The sequence below is a fragment of the Triticum aestivum genome, chromosome 7B, assembly GCF_018294505.1.
Source record: "Triticum aestivum cultivar Chinese Spring chromosome 7B, IWGSC CS RefSeq v2.1, whole genome shotgun sequence".
NCBI classification, from domain to species: Eukaryota; Viridiplantae; Streptophyta; class Magnoliopsida; order Poales; family Poaceae; genus Triticum; species Triticum aestivum.
In genome coordinates, this window is record NC_057813.1 from 565,487,614 (window position 1) to 565,501,278 (window position 13,665).

Below are 13,665 nucleotides of genomic sequence, written 5' to 3' on the forward strand. Positions count from 1 at the left end.
TCTTTATGATACCGGGCAGAACAATGCCCTAAGCCCCTAGTGTCCAGGTACAAGCGGGAACTTCTGACGCGGCCGATGCCAAAACGCTACCCTCCGCCTCGGTTATGGTAGAAAACCAGGGGATGTGTATCAACAAGAGACAATAAGAAAGGTTTACGCAGGGTCTTAATCTGAAAAGAATCCTTGCAACGGGTCCCTGCTGCACGTCTACGCCTGTGTCTCCGTTGTGCTATATCCTGGACGGGTGTAGCTCGTGCTTCATCTGTAAAAGAGAAGGACTTAGTTTGGAAAAAATATCGTGCAAAGGTTGTATTTTAAAATAAAGTATAATTTGGAAGATGAATAAAGTTGAGCTTTATTGGCTCTCATCGTTTAAATGTGCAGCCCCTTGTAAAGGGGTATGCGGCTGGGAAGCCCCTTGTTTATTTACGCCGGACTCGCCTAACCGTGTCCGAGGTCTGAATGACCTGTTTCTAGGGGCTTTGACCTGCAAGGTCGGATTAGTGTGTGGCTGTCAAGGCGGCCTCACGTCCTCCGTGGTTGAGGAACACTCGGAGTTACTCTTAATAAGATTATGCCGCGTGGACCGGGCATTTTAAGCGTAAGAGACGCGTAATGCGTTATTGCGTTAAAGCAGGCGAAGGCTTCGCGTCCCACTAGTGCTTGAGGGCCACTGTGAAATGGGGCGGTATGGAGAGTGAGCTTTTCGCGACGGAGGTTGTCGGATGAACCGGACACAGCCTCTAGTGGTGCGGAGCTTGTTCCATCGGCTTAAAGGCCTGGCGTCACTCCTTTAAAGGAAGTGCTGCTACAGCGAATTTTGGTAGGGTCTATCCCCATTCTGCGGATGGTGTCCTGGTATGGCAGGTGCCGCACAGTGTTTTCGTGTTATCACATGAAGTGAGTTTACTGTTTTGACTTCTAGTGGGAAAGTCTTCTGTTTTCCGGCGTTCTGCTTGTGGGGTTCATCATCGTCTTCGATTGGCGTGTCGAGCCCCTTGCGTTCGGCGTTAAGTCGGCCGCCCAACAGTCTCTGTGGGTATGGTTTGCAGGCCTCCCGGAGGTGCTATGTATTTGACATAGCCTATCCAGAATTTTGTTTAGGTTGGATAGCTCGTCACTGTCGTCCTTTGGGGGCAGTGTTTTGTTATTCGGCCGTGAGCTTTTGAATCCGGCGTTGACCGCCGTGCTATTTGGGCCAGTTTCCTTATTCCGGCGCTGATCGTTTCTGCGTCGTGATTTTCCATTTCCATCCCTGACTTCGGATGTACTCGGGTCGCTGGTGCTACATCTAGCCAGCCAGCTGTCCTCTCCTGCGCAAAAGCGGGTCATGAGGCTTGTTAGTGCGGCCATTGTTCTTGGTTTTTCCTGGCCGAGGTGTCTGGCGAGCCATTCGTCTCGGACGTTGTGCTTAAAGGCTGCTAAGGGTTCGGCGTCCGGACAGTCGACTATTTGGTTCTTTTTGGTGAGGAACCTGTTCCAGAATTTGCGTGCTGACTCTCCGGGCTGTTGAGTTATGTGACTTAAATCGTCTGCATCCGGAGGGCGGACATAGGTCCCTTGAAAATTTGCTCGAAACGCATCCTCGAGCCCTTCCCAACTTCCAATGGTATTTTCTGGGAGGCTTTTGAGCCAATGCCGAGCTGGCCCTTTGAGCTTGAGGGGTAGGTATTTTATGGCATGGCGATCGTCTCCTCTAGCCATATGTACGTGTAGGATATAATCCTCAATCCAGACTCCGGGGTCTGTTGTTCCATCGTAGGATTCAATGTTTATGGGTTTAAACCCTTCGGAGATTTGATGATCCATTACTTCGTCTGTGAAGCATAGTGGGTGTGCGGCGCCTCTGTATTGGGAGATATCACGACGGAGCTCGAAAGAGCTTTGTCTATTTTGTTCGGCCCGGCCGGACTTACTGTGTCCGGCGCGACGGTTGTCGTCGCGTATCATGGGGCGCCCACGTGATCCATAGATCGATCTTGATTGTCTTGCCTTATCCTCCAATATATCTCGCAAGTCCGGAGTGTTCCCCTATGGCTTTGTGCTTTTCGAGCGATGCCGGGGTACGGTTCTAGTGAAGGGCCTAGAGGCCTCTCTGTCGCGACCACGGGGTGGTCGGTCAGCCGTATTGTCTGCTGGTGACGCAGGTTCATACGCCTCCTCCTCTAATCGGGGGAGCAGCTTGCGTTTAGGGTAACTTTTGGAGGGGCGTTCTAGCTCATGCTCTTCGGCCGCGAGGACTTCAGTCCATCTGTCGGCTAGCAGATCTTGATCAGCTCTAAGCTGTTGCTGCTTTTTCTTGAGGCTGTTTGCTGTGGCCATAAGCCTGCGTTTAAAACGCTCTTGTTCGACGGGATCCTTAGGCCCAACGAATTCGTCATCGTCGAGGCTTGCCTCGTCTCCGGAGGGAGGCATATAGTCCTCTACCTCTTCTTCCGCCGCTCTCTCATGAGGGCCGGCGTCTCCGCCCTCCTGCGCTGAATCTTGTTGGAGTGGGTTTTCTTCGGCACTGTCTGGTGTGTTATTATCTCCGGTGCCGGATTCTTCATTCTTGCTGTGGCGGGATTTAGAGCGGCGCCGCTGACGCCGGCGCTTGGGCTGTTTCTTGGAGGGGTCATCCTCCGCTGTTGCTTCACCATTCCCATCCTTTGGGATATCCACCATGTATATGTCATATGATGAGGTGGCTTTCCATTGCCCGGTAGGCGCTGGTTCTTGGTCGTCTCCGGCATTGTCGTCCATACCGTCGATGTCTTCGGAGTCGTAGTCTAGTATGTCGGTTAGATCATCGACAACGGCTACCAAGTGGGTGGTGGGTGGGCTTTGAATTTCTTCGTCGTCCGCATCCCAACCGTCCTGACCATAGTCCGGCCAGGGTTCTCCTGATAACGAGAGATACTTTAGCAAACTCAAGATATCGCGAAAAGGTGAGTGTTGAAAGATGTCCGCTGCGGTGAATTCCATGACCGGCGCCCAATCGGATTCGATTGGAGGGGGCGCGGGAGGTTCGGAGTCCGGCAAGGAGTCCGGCACCTCGGAGTCACAAGCTTCATGAGGGACAAGGTCAGTGTTCGGCTCTATCACCGTAGAGGTTGCAGCCCCCGAGGCGGTGTCTAGCCATCCGTCCTCGATCTGCGCAGCCGGCTCCGAATTGAGGATCGGAGCGGGCTCGAGTGCGGCCTCCACGGTTCTGTCCGGCTGCAGAGCTAAATCATGCCCGTCGTGATAGTGCGGCGCGCTCGGCTGTGGCTCGAATCCATCGAAGATCAAGTCCCCGCGGATGTCAGCCGTGAAGTTCAAACTTCCAAATCTGACCTGACGGCCAGGGGCGTAGCTTTCGATCTGCTCCAGATGGCCAAGTGAATTGACCCGCAGTGCAAAGCCGCCGAATATGAAGATCTGTCTGGGGAGGAAGGTCTCACCCCGAACTGCGTCGTTGTTGATGATCGAAGAAGCCATCGAGCCTATCGGCGACGACACAGAGGAACTCTCAATGAAAGCACCAATGTCGGTGTCAAAACCGGCGGATCTTGGGTAGGGGCTCCCGAACTGTGCGTCTAGGCGGATGGTAACAGGAGACAAGGGACACGATGTTTTACCCAGGTTCGGGCCCTCTTAATGGAGGTGAAACCCTACGTCCTGCTTGATTAATATTGATGATGTGTGTTACAAGAGTAGATCTACCACGAGATCAAGGAGGCTAAACCCTAGAAGCTAGCCTATGGTATGATTGTTGTTCGTCCTACGGACTAAAGCCATCCATTTTATATAGACACCGGAGAGGGCTAGGGTTACACAGAGTCGGTTACAATGGCAGGAGATCTACATATCCGTATCGCCAAGCTTGCCTTCCACGCCAAGGAAAGTCCCATCCGGACATGGGACGAAGTCTTCAATCTTGTATCTTCATAGTCTTGGAGTCCGGCCGATGATGATAGTTCGGCTATCCGGACACCCCCTAGTCCAGGACTCCCTCAATATCCAAGGGATGGATAAGACAATTCCCGAGCTCTTCACAATGCTAAAGGCTGCGGAGGTAGAAATCAAGAAGGACCATCAAGTGTTGATGGTCAATAAGACCACCAGTTTCAAGAAGAAGGGCAAAGGGAAAAAGAAGAGGAACTTCAAGAAGAACAGCAAACAAGTTGCTGCTCAAGAGAAGAAATCCATGTCTGGACCTAAGCCTGAGACTGAATGCTTCTACTGCAAGCAGACTGGTCACTGGAAGCAGAACTTCCCCAAGTATTTGGCGGATAAGAAGGATGGCAAGGTGAACAAAGGTATATGTGATATACATGTTAATGATGTGTACCTTACCAGAGCTCGTAGTAGCACCTGGGTATTTGATACTGGTTTTATTATTAATATTTGCAACTCAAAACAGGGACTACGGATTAAGCGGACACTGGCTAAGGACGAGGTGACGATGCGCGTGGGAAATGGTTCCAAAGTCGATGTGATCGCCGTTGGCACGCTACCTCTACATCTACCTTCGGGGTTAGTTTTAGACCTAAATAATTGTTATTTGGTGCCAGAATTGAGCATGAACATTATATTTGGATCTTGTTTGATGCGAGATGGTTATTCATTTAAATCTGAGAATAATGGTTGTTCTATTTATATGAGTAATATCTTTTATGGTCATGCACCCTTGAAGAGTGGTATATTTTTGATGAATCTCGATAGTAGTGATACACATATTCATAATGTTGAAGCCAAAAGATGCAGAGTTGATAATGCTAGTGCAACTTATTTGTGGCACTGCCATTTAGGTCATATTGGTGTAAATCGCATGAAGAAACTCCATACTGATGGACTTTTGGAATCACTTGATTATGAATCACTTGGCACTTGCGAACCATGCCTCATGGGTAAGATGACTAAAACGCCATTCTCTGGAACTATGGAGCGAGCAACTGATTTGTTGGAAATCATACATACTGATGTATGTGGTCCAATGAATGTTGAGGCTCGCGGCGGATATCGTTATTTTCTCACCTTCACAGATGATTTGAGCAGATATGGGTATATCTACTTGATGAAACATAAGTCTGAAACAGTTGAAAAGTTCAAAGTATTTTAGAGTGAAGTTGAAAATCATGATAGCAAGAAAATAAAGTTTCTATGATCTGATCGTGGAGGAAAATATTTGAGTTACGAGTTTAGTTTACATTTGAAGCAATGCGGAATAGTTTCGCAACTCACGCCACCCGGAACACCACAGCGTAATGGTGTGTCCGAACGTCGTAATCGTACTTTACTAGATATGGTGCGATCTATGATGTCTCTTACTGATTTACCGCTATTGTTTCGGGGTTATGCTTTAGAGACGGCCGCATTCACGTTAAATAGGGCACCATCAAAATCCATTGAGACGGCGCCTTATGAACTGTGGTTTGGTAAGAAACCAAAGTTGTCGTTTCTTAAAGTTTGGGGCTGCGATGCTTATGTGAGAAAGCTTTAACCTGATAAGCTTGAACCCAAATCAGAGAAATGTGTCTTCATAGGATACCCAAAGGAAACTGTTGGGTACACCTTCTATCACAGATTCGAAGGCAAGACATTTGTTGCCAAGAATGGATCCTTTCTAGAGAAGGAGTTTCTCTCGAAAGAAGTGAGTGGGTGGAAAGTAGAACTTGATGAGGTAACTGTACCTACTCCTTTATTGGAAAATAGTTAATCACAAAAACCGGTTCCTGTGACGACTACACCAATAAGTGAGGAAGCTAATGATGTTGATCAAACTTCAGATCAAGTTACTACAGAACCTCGTAGGTCAACCAGAGTAAGATCCGCACCAGAGTGGTACGGTAATCCTATTCTGGAGGTCATGTTACTTGACCATGGCGAACCTACGAACTATGAGGAAGCGATGATGAGCCCAGATTCTGCAAAATGGCTTGAGGCCATGAAATCTGAGATGGGATCCATGTATGAGAACAAAGTGTGGATTTTGGTTGACTTGCCCGATGATCGGCAAGCCATCGAGAATAAATGGATTTTCAAGAAGAAGACTGACGCTGATGGTAATGTTACTGTCTACAAAGCTTGACTTGTTGCGAAAGGTTTTCGACAAGTTCAAGGGGTTGACTACGATGAGACTTTATCACCCGTAGCGATGCTTAAGTCTGTCTGAATCATGTTAGCAATTGCCGCATTTTATGATTATGAAATTTGGCAAATGGATGTCAAAACTGCATTCCTGAATGGATTTCTAGAAGAGGAGTTGTATATGATGCAACCAGAAGGTTTTATCGATCCAAATGATGCTAACAAAGTGTGCAAGCTCCAGCGATCCATTTATGGACTGGTGCAAGCCTCTCAGAGTTGGAATAAACGCTTTGATAGTGTGATCAAAGCATATGGTTTTATACAGACTTTTGGAGAATCCTGTATTTACAAGAAAGTGAGTGGGAGCTCTGTAGCATTTCTAATATTATATGTGGATGACATATTATTGATTGGAAATGATATAGAATTTCTGGATAGCATAAAAGGATACTTTAATAAAAGTTTTTCAATGAAAGACCTCAGTGAAGCTGCTTACATATTGGGCATCAAGATCTATAGAGATAGATCAAGACGCTTAATTGGACTTTCACAAAGTACATACCTTGATAAAGTTTTGAAAAAGTTCAAAATGGATCAAGCAAAGAAAGGGTTCTTGCCTGTAATACAAGGTGTGAAATTGAGTCAGACTCAATGCCCGACCACTACAGAAGATAGAGAGAAAATTAAAGAAGTTCCCTATGCTTCAGCCATACGCTCTATCATGTATGCAATGCTGTGTACCAGACCTGATGTGTGCCTTGCTATCAGTTTAGCAGGGAGGTACCAAAGTAATGCAGGAGTGGATCACTGGACAGCGGTCAAGAACATCCTGAAATACCTGAAAAGGACTAAGGATATGTTTCTCGTTTATGGAGGTGACAAAGAGCTAGTCGTAAATGGTTGCGTCAATGCAAGCTTTTACACTGATCCAAACGATTCTAAATTGCAAACCGGATACATGTTTATATTGAACGGTGGAGCTGTCAGTTGCTGCAGTTCTAAACAAAGTGTCATAGCGGGATCTACATGTGAAGCGGAGTACATAGCTGCTTCGGAAGCAGCAAATGAAGGAGTCTGTATGAAGGAGTTCATATCCGACCTAGGTGTCGTACCTAGCGCATCGGGTCCAATGAAAATCTTTTGTGACAATACTGGTGCAATTGCCTTGGCAAAGGAATCCAGATTTCACAAGAGAACTAAGCACATCAAGAGATGCTTCAACTCCATCCAGGACCAAGTCTAGGTGGGAGACATAGAGATTTGCAAGATACATACGGATCTGAATGTTGCAGACCCGTTGACTAAGCCTCTTCCACGAGCAAAACATGATCAGCACCAAGGCTCCATGGGTGTTAGAATCATTACTGTGTAATCTAGATTATTGACTCTAGTGCAAGTGGGAGACTGAAGGAAATATGCCCTAGAGGCAATAATAAAGTTATTATTTATTTCCTCATATCATGATAAATGTTTATTATTCATGCTAGAATTGTATTACCCAGAAACATAATACATGTGTGAATACATAGAAAAACATAGTGTCACTAGTATGTCTCTAATTGACTAGCTCGTAAATCAAAGATGGTTAAGTTTCCTAACCATAGCCATGAGTTGTCATTTGATTAATGGGATCACATCATTAGGAGAATGATGTGATTAACTTGACCCATTCCATTAGCTTAGCACTTGATCGTTTAGTATGTTGCTATTGCTTTCTTCATGACTTATACATGTTCCTATGACTATGAGATTGTGTAACTCCCGCTTACCGGAGGAACATTTTGTGTGCTACCAAACATCACAACATAACTGGGTGATTATAAAGGTGCTCCACAGGTGTCTCCGAAGGTACTTGTTGAGTTGACGTATTTCGAGATTAGGATTTGTCACTCCGATTGTCGAAGAGGTATCTCTGGGCCCTCTCGGTAATGCACATCACTATAAGCCTTGCAAGCAATGTAACTAATGAGTTAGTTACGAGATGATGCATTACATAACGAGTAAAGAGACTTGCCGGTAACGAGATTGAACTAGGTATTGAGATACCGATGATTGAATCTCGGGCAAGTAAAATACCGATGACAAAGGGAACAACGTATGTTGTTATGCGATTTGACCGATAAAGATCTTCGTAGAATATGTAGGAGCCAATATGAGCATCTAAGTTCCGCTATTGGTTATTGACCGGAGACGTGTCTCGGTCATGTCTACATAGTTCTTGAACCCGTAGGGTCCGCACGCTTAAAGTAAGATGACAATTATATTATGAGTTTATATGTTTTGATGTACCGAAGGTTGTTCGTAGTCCCAGATGTGATCATGGACATGACGAGGAGTCTCGAAATGGTCGAGACATGAAGATCGATATATTGGACGACTATATTTGGACACCGGAAAGGTTCCGGGTGAGATTGGGACAATACCGGAGCTCCGGGAGATTATCAGAACCCCCCGAGAAGTATATGGGCCTTAATGGGCCTTAGTGGGAAGGAGGGGAAAGGAGAGGGGGTGCCTCCCCCAAGCCCAATCCGAATTGGGAGGGGGGGCGGGCCCCCCTTTCCTTCCTCCCTCCTTCCTCTTCCTTCCCTCTCCCTCTCCTAATAGGAAAAGGCGGAGTCCTACTCCCGGTGGGAGTTGGACTCCCCCCTAGGGCGCGCCACCCCCCTTGGTCGGCCCCCTCCTCCACTCCTTTTTATACGGGGGAGGGGGGCATCCCATAGACACAACAATTGATCATTGATCTCTTAGCCGTGTGCGGTGCCCCCCTCCACCATAGTCCTCCTCGATAATATCGTAGTGGTGCTTAGGCGAAGCCCTGCGATGGTAGAACATCATCATCGTCACCACGCCATCGTGCTGATGGAACTCTCCCTCGACACTCGACTGGATCGGAGTACGAGGGACGCCATCGAGCTGAACGTGTGCAAGAACTCAGAGGTGTCGTAGTTTCGGTGCTTGATCGGCCGGGACGTGAAGACGTACGACTACATCAACTGCGTTGTGCTAACGCTTCTGCTTTCGGTCTACGAGGGTACGTGGACACACTCTCCCCTCTCGTTGCTATGCATCACCATGATCTTGCGTGTGTGTAGGAATTTTTTTGAAATTACTACGTTCCCCAACACCCTCATGTTCAGCTGCAGCAATGAGCTTTCAATGCAGTATTTGGATGCCTTGTTTGACGCTACTGTCCTCAAGTCATTTCTGTTGAATGTTGGCTGGATGTTTGTGCATTTGGTGTATCTCCTGAGGATATATTTCTCTGGAACGCTGGCAGCCTTAATTGTCTGCATCATGCACAGGACATGCACGCAGAAAATACCTGTATTTTTTGGAAGAGGTGCATGTCTTTTGTCATTTCTTTCGAACAAAAACTTTGCAAAAATAAGTAGTACAGTATGTGACACCTTTTTTTTAGTCCTCGCATGTGTGGTCCCATAGCTTGCACTCGCAGTCATATATTTCTCCCACGGGGTCTGCAACTACCTGGAACGCGTGCTGAGACCACGCAGACAGTTTATGCGGGTTGTTGTAGAGCACGAGGTACTTTGTGGGCTCTTCCATCTCTGTCGCCGTGAAGAGTGTGCTCAGTTTTAGCCTTTTTCTGATCTCGCTGTACACAACTCGTGAGTAAAGCTTTGCCATCTGGGTGTCAAACCCATAGAAGGTCAGCATGTTTTGTTCCTTCTGCCCATGCAAGAATGATGACCAAATTATTAGTTTTCTCACAACAAAAACTTGTCTAACTAATAAAGTTTTACTTTAGTAAGCATGTCATTTTGTCTTACGACAGGTGATAGAGCTATACCCAGTTACCCATTGTCTCCTGGTTTTCTGTCTGCCTCCTGGTTTTGACGCATGAGTTTACCTGGCTGACAAACCGGTGGAGCTTTTGTCTCTCACTTACGAAGTTCTTCTTGAGCACATAGTTCAGGCTCTCACTTCATTGTGTGGATGTCATTTTGGCGCAGAAAATTTCTTTGAAGTAAGCTGATATCCATCTCTCACGCTTGTTCCACATGGCCACTATCGTGGCATCATCATGGAGGTTGTACTTATCCATGAGTCCTTTCCAGGAAGCCTCAAACTCAGTTGGCATGAGGGGCCAGTTGAGGATTGATGTGAATTCATCCTTAAAGTCTTTGTGCAGGTTGTACAGGTATGCGAGGTGTTCCATGTACTTCTTCATAATGTGCCAGCGGCACAGCTTGTGTACTATGTTCTTGAAAGCATCTGGGATCACCAAAGCCATTGTCGGGCACTAGTCTGGTAGTGAGAAAAGAGACGTGGAGTGGTCAGCAGATGGTAGTGCATATATACAAATAGAACTAACACAACATTTTTACTGTGTTATTTTCCTTTTGGGGGGGGGGGGTCGTTGGGGGTGGTTTTGGCCATTGTACCTATGAGGATGCATGTAGGAGCCTTCCCTCTCATGCACCTTAAAAATGTCTTGAACAGCCATCTAAATGAATCTGCATCCTCATCTCTTATCAGGGTGAAACCAAAGAATGTAGTCTGTAAGTGGTTGTTAGTACCCACAAACACCCCAAGTGGCATATGGTACTTGTTGGTCTCATATGTGGTGTCAAACGTTACGCAGTCACCAAAGTCTTGATACGCCCCTCGACAGCTTGCGTTCGTCCAGAATATGTTCTTAACTCTGTCGGACTCATCAAGTTGCATGTCATAGAAGAATTCCTTGTTTATAGCTTTCATCTCCCTAAAGAAGTTGACAGTCTTTAGGACATCGTCCACATCATCCATCCTTAAGTTCTTTGCTTTGCTGCATATTAAAAGTGAACAGTCATTCAAAAATGCATGTTGAACTGGCGTTAGGTCATGCGTTGCGTAATATGTTTGTACTGACAGAGGAAAAAAGATGGAGGGGTTTTATGGGAGGAGAACAAGTTTGTACTTACAGGTTAATCAGGTTTTTGGCATTCATTTCGAGGAAGTAGCTACCGGGGTCATCGCCGCCCAGTATGCTCATGATTTGTGCGTGTTCAATGCCTTTGAACTGCATGTACTTGACGTACTCCAAGATTGTTTTGTCAAAGTTTTTTGTGGGAGTGCAAGAAGACAAGCATTTGGGGGGGGGAGCTGTATCATGTGGTTGTGTTCCCAGACTATCTCTTTTATGACAAGTGTTCCATCATTTTCCCTCTTCAGCCTCATTTTAGCCCCGCAGTTAGTCCTGGCTGTCGTCTTGTTCTGCTGTCTATTTTCTTCTGACACCTTCAATTCATAGACTCCATAGCACGTGCAATAAAGGTAGACTCTGGTCTCAACCTTGGATCGTTCCCTGACAGCAAAAACACGCGTGCTTTGCATAGACGTTATAGAAGTCCTTTGCTTCTTTGAAAGTTTCAATGTGCATCTCTAGCCTTGGCAGAACGTAAGCTTCAATGTTAGGTGGTTACACGCAACAGTGAGAAAACAAAAACGCAGTTATGAAAATGTTATATGGGGTGATCACATTGCCATGGTATGGACTGTGCTTGTATGTTTTTTTCTGAATGGATACTTACATGTGTAGCTCTGTGCTGCCTCCGGTGTTTGCTGTTCACCCTGGTGTATGGGCGCGGGTGGTGTCACCCTTGGCACATGCAGCAATGCATCTCTTGGAGGGAGCAATGTTGACGAAGCTCTCTGTCTCTCATTGTACGGCCGTCTCCCCTCAGATTCGTTGTGAGGTTGCTCCTGTCTCTATGGCTCATATCTTGTACTTTGCACCCTCTAGAGTGGCCAAAATTTTTGTCTCTTTGTCTTGGTCTTCCTGTCGCAACCGCTTTTGCAGCACGGATGATTGATGTTGACGGAGCGACTGGTGGAAGCCTGTGTGTCCTTGCCTTTCTGCATGCACTAGGGAAGGAAAACATTTGTTGTTAGGGAAATTGTTGAGCTTGTTGCAACCCAGCAGTGGCAAAGCTTGTATTCCCAGATATCGGTGTTTGCTGCATAGAAGAACCTGTCTGTGCTTCTGATGGTTCTGGTGTAGCTTGAAATCTGCCTGTATTGTTGAAGTATCCATGTGCTATTTCTGGTGTTACCCAACCAGGAGGTGCCCCATATCTGCTTGGCTCATCAAACCCTCGTTGTGTGTGCCACCTTGCATGTTTCTACAATGACATTCAACAGTTTTGGGATTATTCTTTTCTGCATTTTTCTCGTATACATGCTATAGGTAACATGTCACGCACTGAAGGCAATGTATATGTTGAACTTGCATCGCTGGTCATTATTAAACTTTGTTCTCTATTTTGTATCTGGTTTAGTTTTCAGTCGAACTGATGAATGTACATGTTCAGCACTATGTACTGATGTACTGATTTTTTAGCACTGCTTGTAGACTGAACATTGAACTTCATCTGTTATGGAAAGTTTTTTATCCTTTTCCCTATAACTGATGCATAAACATTTGGTGCACTGCTTGCAAATTGAACATTGAACTTAAGATATGCATGGATATGCATATATATAAAATTGGTGCAAGTCTTCTCTTTTTTTCATCTATAACTTATGCAACTACACAAGAAGTACTCCTAGTTTATGTATCATTGAACTTACTGTGTAACAAGTGTATATTTTTTCAACAACATTCTCTCACTAGTTCGAACTGACGCAACTACACGGCATGTACTATTAGAAATAACATCATACAACTTGCAGTGGTAGTTGAACCTTATATAAATCCTAGTAGCTACTTGGACTGATGCATAAGTTTATGTTTTTTGTCTTGAACTGAAGCTAGCATATTAGAGGTACTGACAGTAACCTCGACATCCAAATCGTGCATCAAGTGGCAGGGGTGTAATAAACTGATGCAAGCATTTGCAATGTACTATCAGGTTCTGCATCATAGGAACATGTGCCACTGATGCAACACACATGTAGTACTGATGAATCTGATAGTGTAACATGTAGGCAGAGCATAGTGTGTGCATTTTTTAAACTAAATCTTCTTCATAGCAGGACTGATGAACTGATGGACTGACACAAACGTGGTATTTTTCTTCAGGCAAACCCAGACATGAAAACATTTTTTGAACTGATTCAATTTTTTAGGAAAATTAGTGTGGGAAGCATACATCACCTCCAGTGGCATGTTCTTGGATCTGACTTCTTCTTCTTCCTCTCATGGGCGGCGTACTGGTATGTTCTTGGGAGACAGCGCCATTGATGCAGGCAAGGAGCTTGGGGAGACGATGGTGCTCCTTCTTGTGGTGGACGTCCGGCGACGATGTCCAGGGAGGCAGCGGCTGGCGGGGATCACGGGCCTGGTGAAGGAGCCCCGGCGAGGGAGGGAGGATGGTGGAGGGGATCACGGGCCCGACGAAGGAGCCCCGGCAAGGGAGGGAGGCAAGAGGCGGGGATCACGGGCCCGTTGTTGCTTTGCCACCGAGGAACAGGATGGCGGCGGTGGATCCGTCGCCGGCCAGTCACGGCGCCGCGGGCTCCCTCGCTCCGGCTGCCGCCGACGCTCGCTCGCCCACAACGGCTGCCTCCGGCGGAAGAAGGTGGGTTGGGTTCGGGCTGGGTCGGGGAGATTCTGCGGTGATAGGTGCGTCGCGCCTATATAGGGCCGGGGGGTAACAGAATATTATTCTGTTA